At 52.1% G+C, this 16,805-nt stretch overlaps 1 protein-coding gene across 5 annotated transcripts in view; it reads right to left on the bottom strand.

Annotated features, from left to right (window-relative positions):
- The window catches only part of LOC127584135 (actin filament-associated protein 1-like 2), a 135,412-nt gene that overhangs the window by 53,422 nt on the left and 65,185 nt on the right, over positions 1 to 16,805 (bottom strand). The window lies entirely within an intron of this gene.

Here is a 16,805-nt window from a genome sequence, read left to right as displayed (position 1 = left end):
GTCACCCTGCTACAATCCTCTCATGAGGCTCCCTGTCACGTTTCAGTGATATTGTGGTTGGGACTCTGGAGTTAAGGGGGCGGAGTCACAGAGAGATAGAGATTAGGCCCACAGTCCGTGCCGTCCATTAACCACCCACGTACACTGATCTTACCTTCATCTCAGTTTTTTTTCTCATTCTCCCCACATTCTCATCAACTCCCCCCAGATTCTACCCCTCCTCTACACACCAGGGGCAATTTACAGCGGCCAATTAACCCACCGACCCACGTCTTTGGGGTGCGGGAGGCAACCGGAGCACCCGGGGGAAACCCACGCAGTCACAGGGAGAACGTGCAAACTCCACACAGACAGCACCGGAGATCGGGATCGAACCCGGGTCTCTTGGCGCTGTGAGGCAGTGGCTCTGCCGCTGCACCACTGTCCCAGCCTGTTCACGGTAGGGGGCTACTGAAGAGAAGAATTCTTACAAGAGTCACGGTGCAAACGTATTCTGACTGGAACTGCTGGTGTTCCCCAGCTCAGGGACCGGGGGGTGCAGACATCAGGAGGAAGGAACAAGCAAGGAAAATAAGTGACAAGACGTCAGTGTTGTGCAGGTGGATCTTCACTGCTCATGCAGGCACACAAGAGCACTGTCTGTCTGATGAGGAGTGTGAGATCCCTCCACAGTGCAGGTCTTGTCCCATTCATTGACAGACTGAAGAAATGGCTGTGTTATGAAAATGAATGCTCTTTACTTGCTGTGAGAGTGAATGTTTGGTTCAGAGCAGAGTCTGTGGCTGAATGAAGCAGTCTATAAACACTTCGTCTCTCAGCACCCGGCACAAAGCTGCTCATTGTTTACCAAGGCATGATTTCTGGATCTCCTTGTGTTTGGGGATAAAAAGGAATCTGTAAACTGTGGAGATTAACTCCACCAAGGAGTAACCTGACGATGAATCCAACAACTTCTCACACTCAATAAGTAAGTGTGAGAAATCTTCCCTCTGGGTTCTCAGAAGCAAAGCCGTGACATCAACGTTCAACGGGTCACCACTGGGAGAGACCTGCAACTGGCTCTCTCAACACATTGGGCTCATTTGGTCGAATTATCTTAAATACAAAATATAAGCTCTAGCTTGGGTGCAGTACTGAGGGAGCAGAGCACTGTGGGGGCTTGGGGAAGGGCAAGGAAGCGGGTGGGTGGACAGAGCAGATGGAACAGCATGACGTTAGAGGGGCAGTACTGAGGAAGTGCTGCAGAGTGGGGACTTGGAGATGGGGGGGTGTTGTACAGAGAGTGTGTGTGGTGGACAATCATACCAGTGCCCAAGAGGAGCAGGATGAGCTGCCGCAACAACTATCGACCAGTAGTACTCACATCTACTGTAATGAAGTACTTGCAGAGATTGGTCATGGCTAGAACTAACTCCTGCCTGAGCAAGGGCCTGGACCCACTGCAATTCACCTACCGCACCAACAGTCTACAGCGGACACAATCTCACTGGCTCTCCACTGCTTACTGCTTTGGAGCACCGAGACAACAGCAATACATATGTCAGGCTGCTGTTTAGCAATTACAGCTCTGTGTTCAACACCATCATCCCCTCAGTACTAATCACCAAGCTTCTAAAACCTGGGCCTCCGTACCTCCCTCTGCAACTGGGTCATCAACTTCCTTATCGGGAGACCAGAGTTAGTACAGATCAGCAATATCAGCTCCTCCTCACTGACAATCAACACAGGTAGATAAATCCCCAGGGCCTGACAAGATATTTCCTCGGACCTTGAGAGACACTAGTGTAGAAATTGCAGGGGCCCCTGGCAGATATATTTAAAATGTCCTTAGCCACGGGGTGTGGTGCCGGAGGACTGAAGGGTAGCTCATGTTGTTCCATTGTTTAAGGAAGGCTCGAAGAGTAAACCAGGTAATTACAGGCCAGTGAGCCTGACATCAGTAGTGGGTAAATTATTGGAAGGTGTTGTGCGAGATAGGACATGTAAGTATTTGGACAGCCAAGGGTTGATTAAGGATAGCATGGCTTTGTGCGTGGTAGATCGTGTTTAACGAATCTTGTGGAAATTTTTGAGGTCACTAAGAAAGTAGATGAAGGTAAGGCTGTGGATGTTGTCAACATGGACTTTAGTAAGGCCTTTGACAAGGTCCCACATGGGAGATTAGTTCAGAAGGTTCAGTCAATGGGTATCCATGGAAAGGTTGTAAACTGGATTCGAAATTGGCTGAGTGGGAGGAGACAGAGAGTGGTTGTGGATGGTTGTTTCTCAGATTGGAGGCCTGTGACTCGTGGTGTGCCTCAGGGATCTGTGTTGGGGCCATTGTTGTTTGTTGTCTATATCAATGATCTAGACGATAATGTGGTAAATTGGATCAGCAAGTTTGCGGATGACACTAAGATTGGAGGCGTAGTGGACAGCGAGGAAGGCTTTGGAGGGATCTGGACCAAATGGAAAAGTGGTCGAGAAAATGGCAGATGGAAACTTAATGCAGACAAGTGTGAGGTGTTGCATTTTGAAGGACAATCAAGGTAGGACATCCACAGTAAATGGTAGGGCACTGAGGAGTGCGGAGGAACAAAGGGATCTGGGAGTTCAGATACATAATTCCCTGAAAGTAGAGTCACAGGTAGACAGGGTTGTAAAAAGGCTTTTGGCATCCTGGCATTTATAAATCAAAGTATTGAGTATAGGAGTCGGAATGTTTTGGTGAGGTTGTATAAGTCATTGGTGAGACCAAATTTAGAATATTGTGTGCAGTTCTGGTCGCCAAACTACAGGAAGGATGTCAGTAAGATTGAAAGAGTGCAGAGGAGATTTACAAGAATGTTGCCGGGTCTTCAGGATTTGAGTTATAAGGAAAGATTGAGCATGTTAGGACCTTATTCCTTGGAGCGGAGAAGAACGAGGGGAGGTATGATAGAGGTGTATAAAATGATGAGGGGCATAGACAGAGTTAATGCAAGTAGGCTCTTTCCACCTAGATTAGGAGAGATAAGTACGAGAGGACATGGCTTTAGGGTGAAAGGGGAAAGGTTTAGGGGGAACATCAGAGGGAACTTCTTCACTCAAAGAGTGGTGGGAGTGTGGAATGGGCTGCCATCTGATGTGGTAAATGCGGGCTCGCTCTTAACTTTCAAGAGTAAATTGGATAGATACAATGACGAGAGAGGTCTGGAGGGGTATGGGCTGGGGCAGGTAAATGGGACTAGTCAAATAATGTTTCGGCACAGACTAGAAGGGCCGAATGGCCTGTTTTCTGTGCTGTAACTTTTCTCTGGTTCTATGGTTCTAGGCGCACCTCAAGGATGCTTAGCCCCTGATCTGCTCTCTCTACACTCATGACTGTGTGGCTAAGCACAGCTGAAACGCCATTTATAAATTCACCGATGACACCACTGTTGTTGGTAAAATCTCAGCTGGCAACGAGGAGGCGTACAGGAGTGAGATAGATCGCTGGGTCAGCAACCTCGCACTCAACGTCAGCAAGACCAAGGAACTGATTGTAGACTTCAGGAAGGGGAAGTCGTGAGAACACACACCGGTCTCATTGAGGAGTCAGCGGTGGAAAGGGTGAGCAGCTTCAAGTTCCTGGGCGTCAACATCTCCAAGGATCTGTCCTGACCCAACACATTGATGCAATCACAAAGAAGGCATTCCAGTGGCTCTACTTCATCAGGAGTTTTGAGGAGATTTGGTATGTCACTAAAGACTCTTACAAATATGAATAGATCTACGATGGAGAGCATTCTGACCGGTTGCATCACCGCCTGGTAAGGAGGCTCCAATGCACAGGATCGCAAGAGGCTGCAGAGGGTTGTAGACTCAGCCAGCTCCATCACGGGCACAACCCTCCCCAACATCAAGGACATCTTCAAGAGGCAGTGCCTCAAGAAGGCGGCGTCCATCACTGAGGACCCTCACCACCCAGACATGCCCTCTTCACATTATTCCTCAGGGAGGAGGTACAGGAGCCTGAAGACCCACACTCAATGATTCAGGAACAGATTCTTCCCCTCCACCATCAGATTTCTGAATGGTCCATGAACCCATGAACACTACCTCATTCTTCCTTTTTTCTTGCACTATTTATTTATTTTGTAATTTATAGTAATTTTGTCTCTGCACTGTACTGCTGCTGCAAAACAACACATCTCAAGCCATGTGAGCAGTGATAATAAACCTGATCCTGGACAGTGCAGATGGAACACCACGGTGTCGCAGGGGCAGGACTGAGGGAGGGCCGCCTTGCGCAGGGGCAGGACTGAGGGAGGGCTGCCTTGCGCAAGGGCAGGACTGAGGGAGGGCCGCCTTGCGCAGGGGCAGCAGTGAGGACTGAGGGAGGGCCGCCTTGCGCAGGGGCAGCACTGGGGGAGGGCCGCCTTGCCAGAGGTGCCACCTTTCTAATACAGTGCAAGTCCTCTCAGGGGGAGCGTTACAGATCCCAGGGAAGAATATCCCAGCCATATCCACCCTGCAAAACTACATCATTAAAACCGATGATCTCATCACTCCCTCTGCTGATTGTGGGAGCTTGCTGTGCACAACTGGCTTCAAGATTTCCAATGTCAGAATAAAAAGTCCATCATTGGTTTCAGTGGGATGTCCTGAGGTTGGGAGTGAAAGGTGAATGTACTCCTGTCTTTGTTGAGCTTACAGATGTCTACCAGAAACTGTTCCTCTATTTTCACTGTGCCCAGAAGGACGATTTCTGTCTGGAGCAGTTCCACCTCATGACGGACTGTTCGTGTTTCTTTTATTCCTCAGCTGCCTTGTCGAATTGACAACTATTTTTAAAAATCCAATTCCTGCACATTCCTCATCTGAAACTGGTTTGTAAACCAGGGCTGCTCCATCTAATTTGTGGCAATCATTTCAGCCCGTATTTTAAAACCACCGGTAGCCTTCCACATCTCCCACTCAGGCCAGGCTGGGTTTGAGGACAGAGTCTAAATACAGCAGCAATCAGGCATTCCAGCACCAGCCATAATCACTTGCACATTGCAGAAATCCTGTCACAAACCCTGTAAACATTACTGCTCCCCGCCCTGCCTGAGGCACTGTGCTTTTCGAAGATAACATTTCTTTGCCAGACAACACCAGGCCTTCCCCTCGTATGTATCGGAATCCACCATGGACACATTCACACAGTCCCAACCTGACCTTTCCTTCTGGGTCAAAGAGCAGTGCTCGAATCAAGGAGCCACACAAGGATGTCCCCGGGAGCCCTGTACAACACTTCCCTTGGGTGGAGTCTGGTAGGAGTTGGTCCGTGAGCCACGGCCCCTCCCCAGTCAAGGGTTGACCAGCTCTCCTCGTCCCTCACAGTCCCGGTCTCAACACACAACGTCAGCCTCCTCTTTACCTCCCTACCACACTGACCCACTGGGTACTGGTCAGTTACTAACTGTCCCCTGGTCATTACCGCTGTTAGATTATCGTTAAAGGTTCACCTCGTCCCTCAGGGAGGGACCTGGTCTCACGTGCAAACCTCCAAGTATCTTACCCCTAGTGAGGAACAGCTCCTGTGTCACTGAGAGGGACATCTCCTTCAATCCCCGAGGGACATCCCCCTCCATCCCTGAGGGATCTCCCCTCCCTCCATCCCCGAGGGATATCCCCCTCCCTCCCTGAGGGACACACCCCCCCTTGCCTAGGGACATCTGCCCCCCCCCACCTCACCGAGGGACGCAGGGTGGGGAGCTGCTGGTGGGACAGAGGGATCCGGGGAGATGGAGTCACAGTGGGTGTGGGCCAGACACTTTGTGAAGGGATGGTGTCCATGGTGGGGAGATGTGGGGCAGGAGACGGTGGGAGGGGTCACCATGTAATCAGCGGATAGAGGAAGTCACAGGGCTGTGGGGTGGGATAGTGGGGGAGAGGGGGCCAGTTGATGGGTGCCCAAGGATGTCCCTCATGGAGAGGGATTGGAGAAGTTTAAGTGTGCCCTTGTGAAAGGAGAGCTGCAGAAAGGATGGGGATGTCCCTCAGGGATGGAGGGAGGGGAGATCCCTTGGGGATGGAGGGGATGTCCCCCATTGGTCAACCTGGTCTCTCCTCAGTAACCCATTGGCCAGCTTGCTCCCTGTCAGTCCCCCATTGACCAGCTTGCTCCCTCTGCCAGTCCCCCATTGGCCAGCCTGCTCCCTCTGCCAGTCCCCCATTGGCCAGCCTGCTCCCTCTGCCAGTCCCCCATTGGCCAGCCTGCTCCCTCTGCCAGTCCCCCATTGGCCAGCCTGCTCCCTCTGCCAGTCCCCATTGGTCACTCTAGAGCCCCACGGCTGCTCTAATCTGAGGGCTACAGACCAGGTATTATGGTCAGCAGCAACGTGATGGGCTGAAGGCCCTGCTCCTGTGCTGTGTGACCCGGTGACTGGAACCTCCACATTACATTCCACAGTAACCTTTCACCCCTCACTTATTGTTTCTATCTACCTCAGTCTTAAAAATATTCACGGACTCTGCTCTCAGCTCTCCCATCACCCTCTACAAGCCCTCATCCCCATCTGAAATGGGCAACGCCTTATATTTAAACAGTGACCCATGGTTCTAGACCCTCCCAAAAGAGGGAATATCCTCCCACACCCACCGCATCAGTGCATTTCATCCAGGTCCCCTTTCACTGTTTCTGAACACCGGGGATAGAAACCTTCCCTCAGTAGACAACCCATGCTCCAGCTATTAGACTAATGAACCTTCTCTGAACCACGTCCAACACACCGACATCCTCCCTTAGAAGCCGATTCTGCCCACAGCATCCAGAGATGATCTCACCAGCACCTCCATAACTGAAGCACAACCTTCCTGTTCGACTCCCCAGCACCAAGCAACAACATTGTTGGCTCAATGAGCTGTCGTACCTGCACACTGACCTTCTGTGAATCAGGCACTGGGACACCCAATCCCTCTGTATACTGGATCTCTGCAGCCCCTCACCAAATAATGTGCTACTTGTTTTTAATTAACCTGCCAAATGGAGAATTCCACATTTTCCCACCTGAGGCTCCATTTGTGGGACCTTTGAGCACTCACTGAATCTATCAGTTTCCTTCTGCAGCCTCTAGTGTCCTCTCGCACTTCCCAATCCAACACTGTGACAGCAGCACAGGAAGAGCCCATCTCACTGGGACAGGGCTGCACCGGGACCCTGAGGGACAATCCCAGCTCGACGGGCAAAGGTCTAATCTCGGGGTCCGCACAGTCCGCAGACGGGAGGCAGTGGAGAGCGGGAGGAGGTACAGAGACAGGGAAGGAGTGGGTTACAGAGGAGGTGGGGGAAAGTGGACAGAGGGGGCAGGTGGGGAGGGGAGGGAGAGCAATGTGGAGGGATGGGGAGGAGCACAGGGACAACCCTGGGGAGGGGACAGAGAATGTGGGGTGGTGGAGGAGCGAGTAGGGAGGAGTCGGGAGAGAGGTGTGGGCAGTGGAAGAGCCAGCAGTAAAGAAGGGAGTGGTGGAGGGAGGGGCAGGACAGAGCAGAGTGAGGGCTGGGGACGGGGAGGTGAAGGGAGGATTCGTGTTGGGAGGTGGCGGGGGAGAGGGAGAAGCAAGGAGATTGGAGGAAAAGCAGTGGACTGTGGCTGGGGGTGGAACGGGAGGGATGGGAACTGGGAGAGGGAGGGCAGTGGAGGGATCGAAGCAGTGGCGGAGGGAGACTCTACCCCACCTTTCAGGATCGGGGGACCGCCAACGAGACCAGCATTTACTGCCCATCCACAGCCGTGCTGGAGAAGGTGGGGGTGAGCTGTGGCCGTGAACCGCTGCAGTCCCCCGGGGGCAACGTGCTGTCCAGGAGGCAGTTCCAAGGTGGGGGTGAGCTGTGGCCGTGAACTGCTGCAGTCCCCGGGGGCAAGGGCTGTCCAGGAGGCAGTTCCAGGGCTCAGACCCAGCAGCAACAATATTCCAGGTCCAGTGGTGTCTGTCCAGGACAGGATGGTCTGTGATTTGGAGGCTGCAGGTGGCATTGTCCAACATGTCCACTGCCCTCGGCCACGGGTCGGGGAGGTGTTGTCGGGGAGCCTGGCTGAGTGGTGACAGTGTCGTAGACGGTGCGGACTGCAGTCACTGAGGAATGAACGACAGGGAGCCCAGCAAGGGGGCTGTTTCGTCCTGGATGGGTTCAGCTTTGGACGGTTGTTGGAGGCAGCAAGTGGAGAGAACAGGGAGCCCTCAGATTCCCTTCCCAAGAACTGTCCCGAATCTGAATTTTCTTGGAGATTGAAAATGAACAGCTGCAGAAAACCTGGGACCAAGGGAACGAACCGTGGGTAGAGGCAGAGCACCGTGCTGATGGGCCACACACACACACACACACACACACACACACACACACAGGCCAAACACACACACAATACCAAGATTGACGGCGTTGCAGATAGTGTAGAAGATTACCAAAGCATACAGCAGGACATAGATCAGTGCAGATACGAGCGGAGAAATGGCAGATGGAGTTTAATCCGGCCAAGTGTGAGGTGTTGCACTTTAGGAGATCAAATGCAAAGGGACAGTAGACAGTTAATGGCGGGACCCCTAACATTGTTGATGTACAGAGGGATCTGGGGTCCAAGTCCATAGTTCCCTGAAAATGGCTGCACAGGTTGATAGGGTGGTAAAGAAGGCATACAGGCATGCTTATCTTTACTAGTCAAGGAATTGAGTTCAAGAGTCAGGAAGTTATGTTGCAGCTTTATAAAACTCTGGTTAGGCCAAATCTGGAGTATTGCACTCAGTTCTGTTTGTCCCATTATAGGAAAGAATGTGGAGGCTTTGAAGGGGGTGCAGAGGAGGGTTATGAGGATGCTGCCTGGATTAGAGGGCATGTGCTATGAGGCTGGACAAACCCGAGTAGTTTTCTCTGGAGCAGTGGAGGCTGAGCAGAGACCTGATCAAAGTTTATAAGATTATGAACCATAGAACAATACAGCACAATACAGGCCCTTCGGTCCCACCATGTTGTGCCGACCTTCAAACCACACCTAAGACTATCTAACCCCTTCTCCCACATATCCCTCTAACTTAAATTCCTCCATATGCTTATCTAACCATCCAACATATCAGCCTCCACCACCACCCCAGGCAGCGCATTCCATGCACCAACCACTCTCTGGGTGAAAAACCTCCCTCTGACATCTCCCTTGAACTTCCCACCCATTACCTTAAAGCCATGCCCTCTTGTTTTGAGCATTGGTGCCCTGGGAAAGAGGCACTGGCTCTCTACTCTATCTATTCATCTCAATATCTTGTATACCTCTATCATGTCTCCCCTCATCCTCCTCCTCTCCAATGACAACAGCCCTAGCTCCTTTAATCTCTCCTCATAATCCATACTCCCCAATCCAGGCAGCATCCTGGTAAATCTCCTCTGCACCCTCTCCAACGCCTCCACATCCTTCCTATAGTGAGGGCATACATTTAAGGTGAGGGGGGAAAGTTCAAAGGGCAAGTTTTTTTTTTACACAGAGAGTGGTGGGTGCCTGGAATGTTCTGCCAGGGGTGGTGGTGGAGGCAGATACAACAGAGGTGTTTAAGAGGCTCTTAGATAGGCACATGAATGTGCAGAGAATGGAGGGAGATGGATGAGTAGGTGGAAGGGATTAGTTTAGTTAGGCACTTAGTTACCAGTTTAATCAGTTTGGCACAACATTGTGGGCCGAAGGGCCTGTTCCTGTGCTGTACTGCTCTATGTTTCTATGATCAGAGCCCACTGGATGGAACACTCCAGACCTGCTCAACAGTGACTGTCCTTGCTGCGAGTGCCCTTCGCTCATCTCCCAGGCACCCCTCCCTGCCCAGCCCAACCAACAAATTGAAAATACCCGCCTGCCAAACTTTTGAGATGCATTCTAGGGATGTGGGCTTTTGCAGGCTGAGCCAGCAGTTCATTGCCCGTCCCCAGCTGCCCTGTGAAGGTGGTGGTGAACTGCCTTCTCGACCCGCTGCAGTCCCTGAGGTGTGGGTACACCCACAGTGCTGTTAGGGAAGGAGCTCCAGGATTGTGACCCAGCGACGGTGAACGAACGGCGATACATTTTCCAAGTGGGGACGGTGTGAGGCTTGGAGGGCAACCTCCAGGGGGTGGTTTTCGCCGGGCTTTTGCTGCCCTTGTCCTTCCAGCTGGTAGGGGTGGTGTCTGAGGGGTCTTGGTGAGTTGCTGCAGTGCACCTTGTAGATGGTACAGGTTGCTGCCTCCTGTGTGTGGTGGTGGATGGGGGTACCTACCAAATGGGCTGTTGTGTCATGCAGTCAGTGTTATACAGCACGGAAACAGGCCCTTCAGCCAACTCATCCATCACTACCTGAGCTCACCCCATGTGCCTGCATTTGGCCCATATCCCTCTAAACCTTTCCCTATCCATGTACCTGTCTAAATGTCTTTTAAACGTTATACATATATCGGCCTCTATAACATTCTCTGGCAGCTCGTTCCATATACCCACCACCCTTCAGATCCCCCTTTAATCTTTCCCCTCACCTTAAATCTACGGCCTCTAGTTTCAGACTCCCTACCCTGGGGAAAAGGACTAACCATCCCCTTATATGCGCGCCTCATGATTTATAAACCACTGCAAGGTCAACCCGTCAGCCTCCTGCTCTCCAGAGAGAAAAGCCCGGCCTATCCAGTTTCTCCTTACAACTCAAGCGCTCCGGTCCCGGGTAACATTCCTTGTGAATCTTTTCTGCAGCCTCTCCAGGCTTAACAACGTCCTCCCTATACCCGGGTGACCAGAACTGCTCATAATTCACCAACATCTCATACGGCTGCAACATGACATCCCAGCTCTTGTACTCAATGCCCCGTCCCATGAAGGCAAGTGTGCCAAAAGCCTCTGCACCACCCTGATTTCCTGTGTCTCCACTTTCGGGACACTGTTCCCGTAACCCTCGGTGCTCTGTTCTACAACACTTTCCAGGGCCCTGCCATTCACTGTGTAAGCCTTGCCCTGTTTAACTCACCAAAGTGCATCACCTACACTTGTCCGAGTTAAATTCCATTTGCCGCTCTCTGGCCCACTTCCCAAGCTGGTTTAGATCTCCTTGTAACGTTAGCTTGTCCTGTATGGTGTGTGTGTGCCGTATTCTTGAGTGTTGTTGAAGCTGCTCTCACCCAGGCAGTGGAGGGTGCTCCATCACACTCCTGACTTGAGCCTTGTAGATGGTGGACGGGCTTTGGAGAGTCGGGAGGTGAGTTCTCACCGCAGGATTCCCAGCCTCTGACCTGCTCTTGTAGCCACAGTGCGTATGAGGCTACTCCAGTTCACGTTCTGGGCAGTGGTGGCGCTGATTCATTGAATGTCAGGGTGGTAGCTAGATTTCCCTTGTTGGACATCGTCAATGTCTGGCACATGTGGTGGGACTGGTTACCTGCCACCTGTCAGCCCAGGCCTGGGTATTGTCCAGAACTTGTGCATTTGGCTGTGGGACTGTTTCATTATCTGAGGAGTCGCGAATGGTGCTGAACATGGAGTGATCATCAGTGAACATCCCACTTCTGACCTTACCACTGAAGGTCAGTGAAGGTGGCTGGGCCTCAGACACGACTCTGAGGGACTCCCGCAATGAGGTGCTGTGGCTGAGATGTGTGACTCCAATCACCACACCAGCTTCCTCTGTCCTGGGTCTGATTCCACCCAGCGGAGGGGTCCCCTGATTCCCACCAACGCCCGATTAGCCCAGGCTCAATGCCAGACTCTGGTCAAATCTCTGCCTTGATGTGAAGGACAGATACTCTCACTTCACCTCTGGGGTTCAGCTCTTTTGTCCATGTTTGGACCAAGGCTGTAATGAGGTCAGGAGCTGAGCAACTCATCGCCCTCGATTATACGTCGCTTTGCCTGATGATCAAGAATAGACCAGCTAGGTGGGAACTGGCCAGGTTGGATTTGTCCTGCGTGTGGACAGGACATACCTGGGCAACGTTGCACATTGCTGGGTAGATGCCAGAACTGTATCTGCACTGGAACAGCTTGGCCAAGGACAAGACGAGTTTCTGGAGAAAAGGTCCTCGGTACTATCGCAGGAATGTTGTCAGGGCCCAGAGCCACTGCTATATCCAGTGCCTTCAGCCGTTTCTTGATCTCACGAGAAATGAATTGGATTGGCTGAAGACTGACGCCTATCGTGCTGGGGACCACTGGGGGAGGCCAAAAACGGAGCATCCACTCAGCTGCAGACTCTTGCAAATGCTTCAGCTTCTCTTCTGCACTGATGTGCTGGGCTCCCCTGTCGCTGGGAATGGAGATATCTGTGGAGTCTCCTCCGGTGAGTTGTCTCAATTCCCCCCATCATTCTCCACTGGGTGTGGCACGGCTGCAGAGCTGAGATCTGGTCCGTGCGCTGTGGGATCACTTAGTCCATTACATGCCGTTCATGTTGTCTGGCGTGGAAGTGGTCCTGTCTTGTAGGCGTCACCGGCTGGATCCCTCACTCCGAGGTCTCCTGGTGCTGCTCCAGGCATGTCCTCCTGCACCCCTCACTGAACCAGGGTGAACCCTTTGACGGTGAAGGTGGAGCGGGGTATATACCAGGCCATTGTGGCTGAGTACGTCTGCTGCTGCTGGATGTCCTCGTGGATGTCCAGTCCTGAGCTGCTAGATGCTGACAGTCGGTCCCAGTTAGCACGGGGGTTAATGCCACACCACACAATGTAGTGGGCTTTCACCGTGAAGATGGAGCTGTGGGGTAGTCACTCCCACTGATACCACCGTGGGAAGATGTATCTGCAGCAGGGAGAGCAGTGAGGACGAGATTGTCGGGTTTTTCCCTCTTGGTCCCCTGGCCCACCTGCCCCGGATCCAATCTGGCAGCAAGGGTCCATCCCCCGGCCAGCTCAGTCAGCGGTGGCGACCCCAGGCCTCTCCCAGTGATGGGCACTGGTGTCCCCACCCAGAGGTGGGCGGGCACTGTGAGCCCCCACCCAGAGTACCTGCTGTGCCTTTGCCACCCTGTGCTTCTGCCAAGTGTGGTTCTACGTGGAGTGGCATCGATTCAGCAGCTGAGGGGGGCAGTAGATTAACCGACACGAGATTTCATGGGATCTGGGGTCGATGCCGAGGACCCCCAATCCCTCCTGGCAGTAAACCGCCATAACCGCCAACGACACAGCCTCAGGAGCAGCGGCTTCCCTGTTGCAGCAACACTGACGGGAGCAGCTTCAGTGGGAAACCCACAACCTCGCAGGCAGAGTGTGGGGTGACCCACGGGTTGGGAGCGACCCACGGGCGGAGTGGAGGGTCCCCCAGCCCGTACAGATGCCATAACCCTGACCACCTTCGAGAAAGGAGGCAGAGCCGGCGTCAAGTAACAACAGAAGGGCCTTCCTGCTGTCTGTCATCACCAGGGTCTCCCCAGTGGCCAAAGAACCACTTGCTGAAGAACTGCAACGTGAAGGCTCAGTGGACATCGCATGAGGAATGGATGGAAACAGCACTGACCACGATACGAGGCCATCCGTGACTTCGCTCGGCCATCCGTGACGCACCGTGGAGCATCCCCTTCAACAGTGGCTGCCCACTAAACTTGTCTCCCGTTTGTTTGCTCGATGACAGCATGGAACAGACCCAGCACAGAGCCGTACGTCAGAGGCCACGCCCCAGCCAATGAACCGCCTACACTGCCCTGCAGCTTTTCATCGACTGAGGAAGGTGAAGCCCTCGACGCCAGGACAGTAATCCTGCCCTCCGGTGTCGGAGAATCATGGAATCGTTGCACAGGACCACACCGACTGGCTCCCCTTCCCAGAGGAACTCACCAGTCCCACCTCCAGCCTCCCCTCCATATCCTTGCAATGTTCTCTCATTTATCCAGGTCCCTCCACACTGGAAGCTGCCTCCGCCATATCTGCAGGAAGTGCGTTCCGAGTTCCAGAGCCAGATGTTGGCCCTGATGGGGAGAGGGGTTTAGCAGATGCAGGGATGCTGGAACATCCCACGCATCCACACCCAACCTGCAGTTCTCTTTCAGCATTTGCAGAGAACATTCCTGAAATTAGATTCTTCACACAAAACTGGTGAAGATCAGTGGTAAGTTCTTGTCAAATAACTCTGAAATGTAAAACTGTCTGTGTTGTCCAATCAGACAGGGGCGTGTGGTTTTGATAATCCCCCCCTGCCTCAGACCCCTGCTCCTGAAACCCTCACCCACACCTTTACCCCTCCAAGTTCTGCCTCAACGTTCTCCTCGACCTCCTTCATCCAACCAACCTGAGCTGACATGCTGTCTGTCCCGACTCGCACCAAGTCCCCTGCACGCCAGTGTCCCCTGCACGCCAGCAAGATCGGCTCTCCGTTAAACAACGGCTTCCCTTGAAACTTCTCACAGATGCTTCCACCCACCTGTTACCTTCTTGTGTGCAAGAATGGGCCAATGTACCATCCTTTATGACATTCTTTAAAACCTCTCTCTTTGACCAGGTGCTAATATCTTCTTATCTACAAAAGCCACTTTTTGTAATAATTCTCAGTGAAGTTTTCGTGGCGATCATACAATCATAGAACAGTACAGCACAATACAGGCCCTTCGGCCCACAATGTTGTGCCGACCTTTAAACCTCGCCTAAGACTATCTAACCCCTTCCCCCCCACATATCCCTCTATTTTAAATTCCTCCATATGCCTATCTAGTAATCTCTTGAATTTGACCAACGTACCTGCCTCCACCACCACCCCAGGCAGCGCATTCCGTACCCCAACCACCCTCTGGGTAAAAAACCTTCCTCTGATATCTCCCTTGAACTTCCCACCCATTACTGTAAAGCCATGCCCCTTAAAGTAAAAAGATCTTTAGTTTAAAGGTATAAAGAGATAAAAAGATCTTTCACAGGTTGGCGAGCTGTGACAAGAGGGACCCCAGCTGTTCACAATATACATCAACGAATTGACCGAGGGAACCACATGTCATACTTCCACGTTCGCTGATGATACCAAACTAGGTGGGAGTGGGAGTAATGGGGAGGATGTAGAGGCTTCACTGGGACAGAGACAAGGGAGCGGGTGAGAAGTGCGGATGGAATATGGTGTAATGTGAGGTCATCCACAAAACAGAACAGCAGGGCATGTTTAATGGGGATGGATGGGGTAATGCTGATGTTCAGAGACCTGGTTTCTTTGCACCCACTCACTGACAGGTAACGATGCAGCAAGCAGATAGAAATGGTAAATTGGTCTTTATTGAGAGACAATTTGAGTACAAGAGTACAGGTGTCTCACTGCTGCCATACAGGGCCTTAGCTAGACCACACCTGGAGTACTGTGTATTGTAATTTAGAAAGATAACCTTGCCATAGAGGAAATGCAGTGAAGATTCACTTATTTCTGTGCTGGCTGCTGAGCTGTAAAACTCCGTATTCTTGAGTTTAGAAGAATGAGAGGTGATCTGATTGAAGTTGACCAAAATTCTTACAAGGTTCATCAGGCCCGGGGATGTTTCACCTGAACGAGGAGTCCGCGAGCAGGAGACGCATTCTCAGGGGAAGGGCTGGCCAGTTAGAACCAAGTGGAGAAATGTTTTGACTGAAGGGATAGTGAACCTTTGGAATTCTCTCCCCCAGAGGCAGTGGAGGCTCAGTCCCTGGTTATTCAAATAAAACAATAGAGTTTCAGGTATCAGGGGAGTGAAGGGAGATGGGAACGGTGGGAGGTCAGCCACGATCTCGATGAACGGTGGAGCAGGCTCGAGGGGCTGTCCTTGTGTGAGCGGTGCTGGGTGGGTACAGGGTGTCGGTGCGTCCAGGTGAACAGGACGTAAGCCACAATGGGAGATCTGATTCCGCAGTAAAATCCCAGACAACTGACCAGAAAGGGAACCTCACATCCCCACTGAAACAAACTGGACTTGTATGGTCAGCTCTCTCACGCCACAGGTGCCAGATCCAAACCCTCTTGGTGGCATTTACAACAAGGATTGCCCCCAAGGAGCACCAATCACTTGAAGGGAAGGAGATGAAGATACACACTCCAGCCATTAGCAGCTACAGGAGCAGTTTCCATCAGAGAACACGCACAATGGGAAACGGAGCCACAGCAGTTGTACAAAGACAGACAAGCCACGGAAGATGCTGGAGCAGCTTCAGCCAGCGAGGGTGGAAAAATTAAATTTGGGATGTGCTCAAGTGTCCAGTATTGGAGGAGCACAGATATCTGGGAAGTTCAAAGGGTTCCTGCAGATTATCGAGATAAGGAGGGGTGAAACCAGGCAGGAATTTCAAAACAGGGTTGATGATAAGATTGGCCTGACTACACTAAACATTCATTTCCTCAACCTTGGGCACACAATGACTGCACCGCGTCCCGTCCACAGAGCGCGCTGCATCTTCCTGATTCCTCATGCTGGACTTCCAGAGCCCTGATGCAGGGTTTCGACCCAAAATGTTGACAACTCCTCTCCCCGCACAGATGCTGCTCCACACACTGAGTTCTTCCAGTGGGTCGTTTGTTGCTCCAGATTCCGGCATCTGCGGTCTGTGTCCACACTGCACCTCACTCAGCTCATCTGTAAACAGCACTCCTGCAACTTCCCACAGGAAAGACTAGGGACCAGAACGCAGAACACATCAGAATGCAATCCCTTGCCGGTTCTGCTCCCAAGCACGGGCCATCCTGATCCTTTGCCCAGACTGGGAGATGCAGGAACTCCCCCTGTAAGGTTTCCTGGGGGTTTTGTGTTTTGATTTCAGGTTTCCAGTACTTGTTGAATTTTGTTTCTCGAACGGACAGAAACACTGGCCCTGCCCATCAATGAATGAAAAATAGAAACCTCCAGCTGAAGGGACATTAAACGCTGGTTGGTCATCGTTACCATTACCTGGTTTGACT

This window comes from Pristis pectinata, chromosome 29 (assembly GCF_009764475.1).
Source record: "Pristis pectinata isolate sPriPec2 chromosome 29, sPriPec2.1.pri, whole genome shotgun sequence".
NCBI lineage: Eukaryota > Metazoa > Chordata > Chondrichthyes > Rhinopristiformes > Pristidae > Pristis > Pristis pectinata.
The sequence above is the reverse complement of the archived record's forward strand: the minus strand, read 5'-3'. Positions and strand labels throughout refer to the sequence as shown.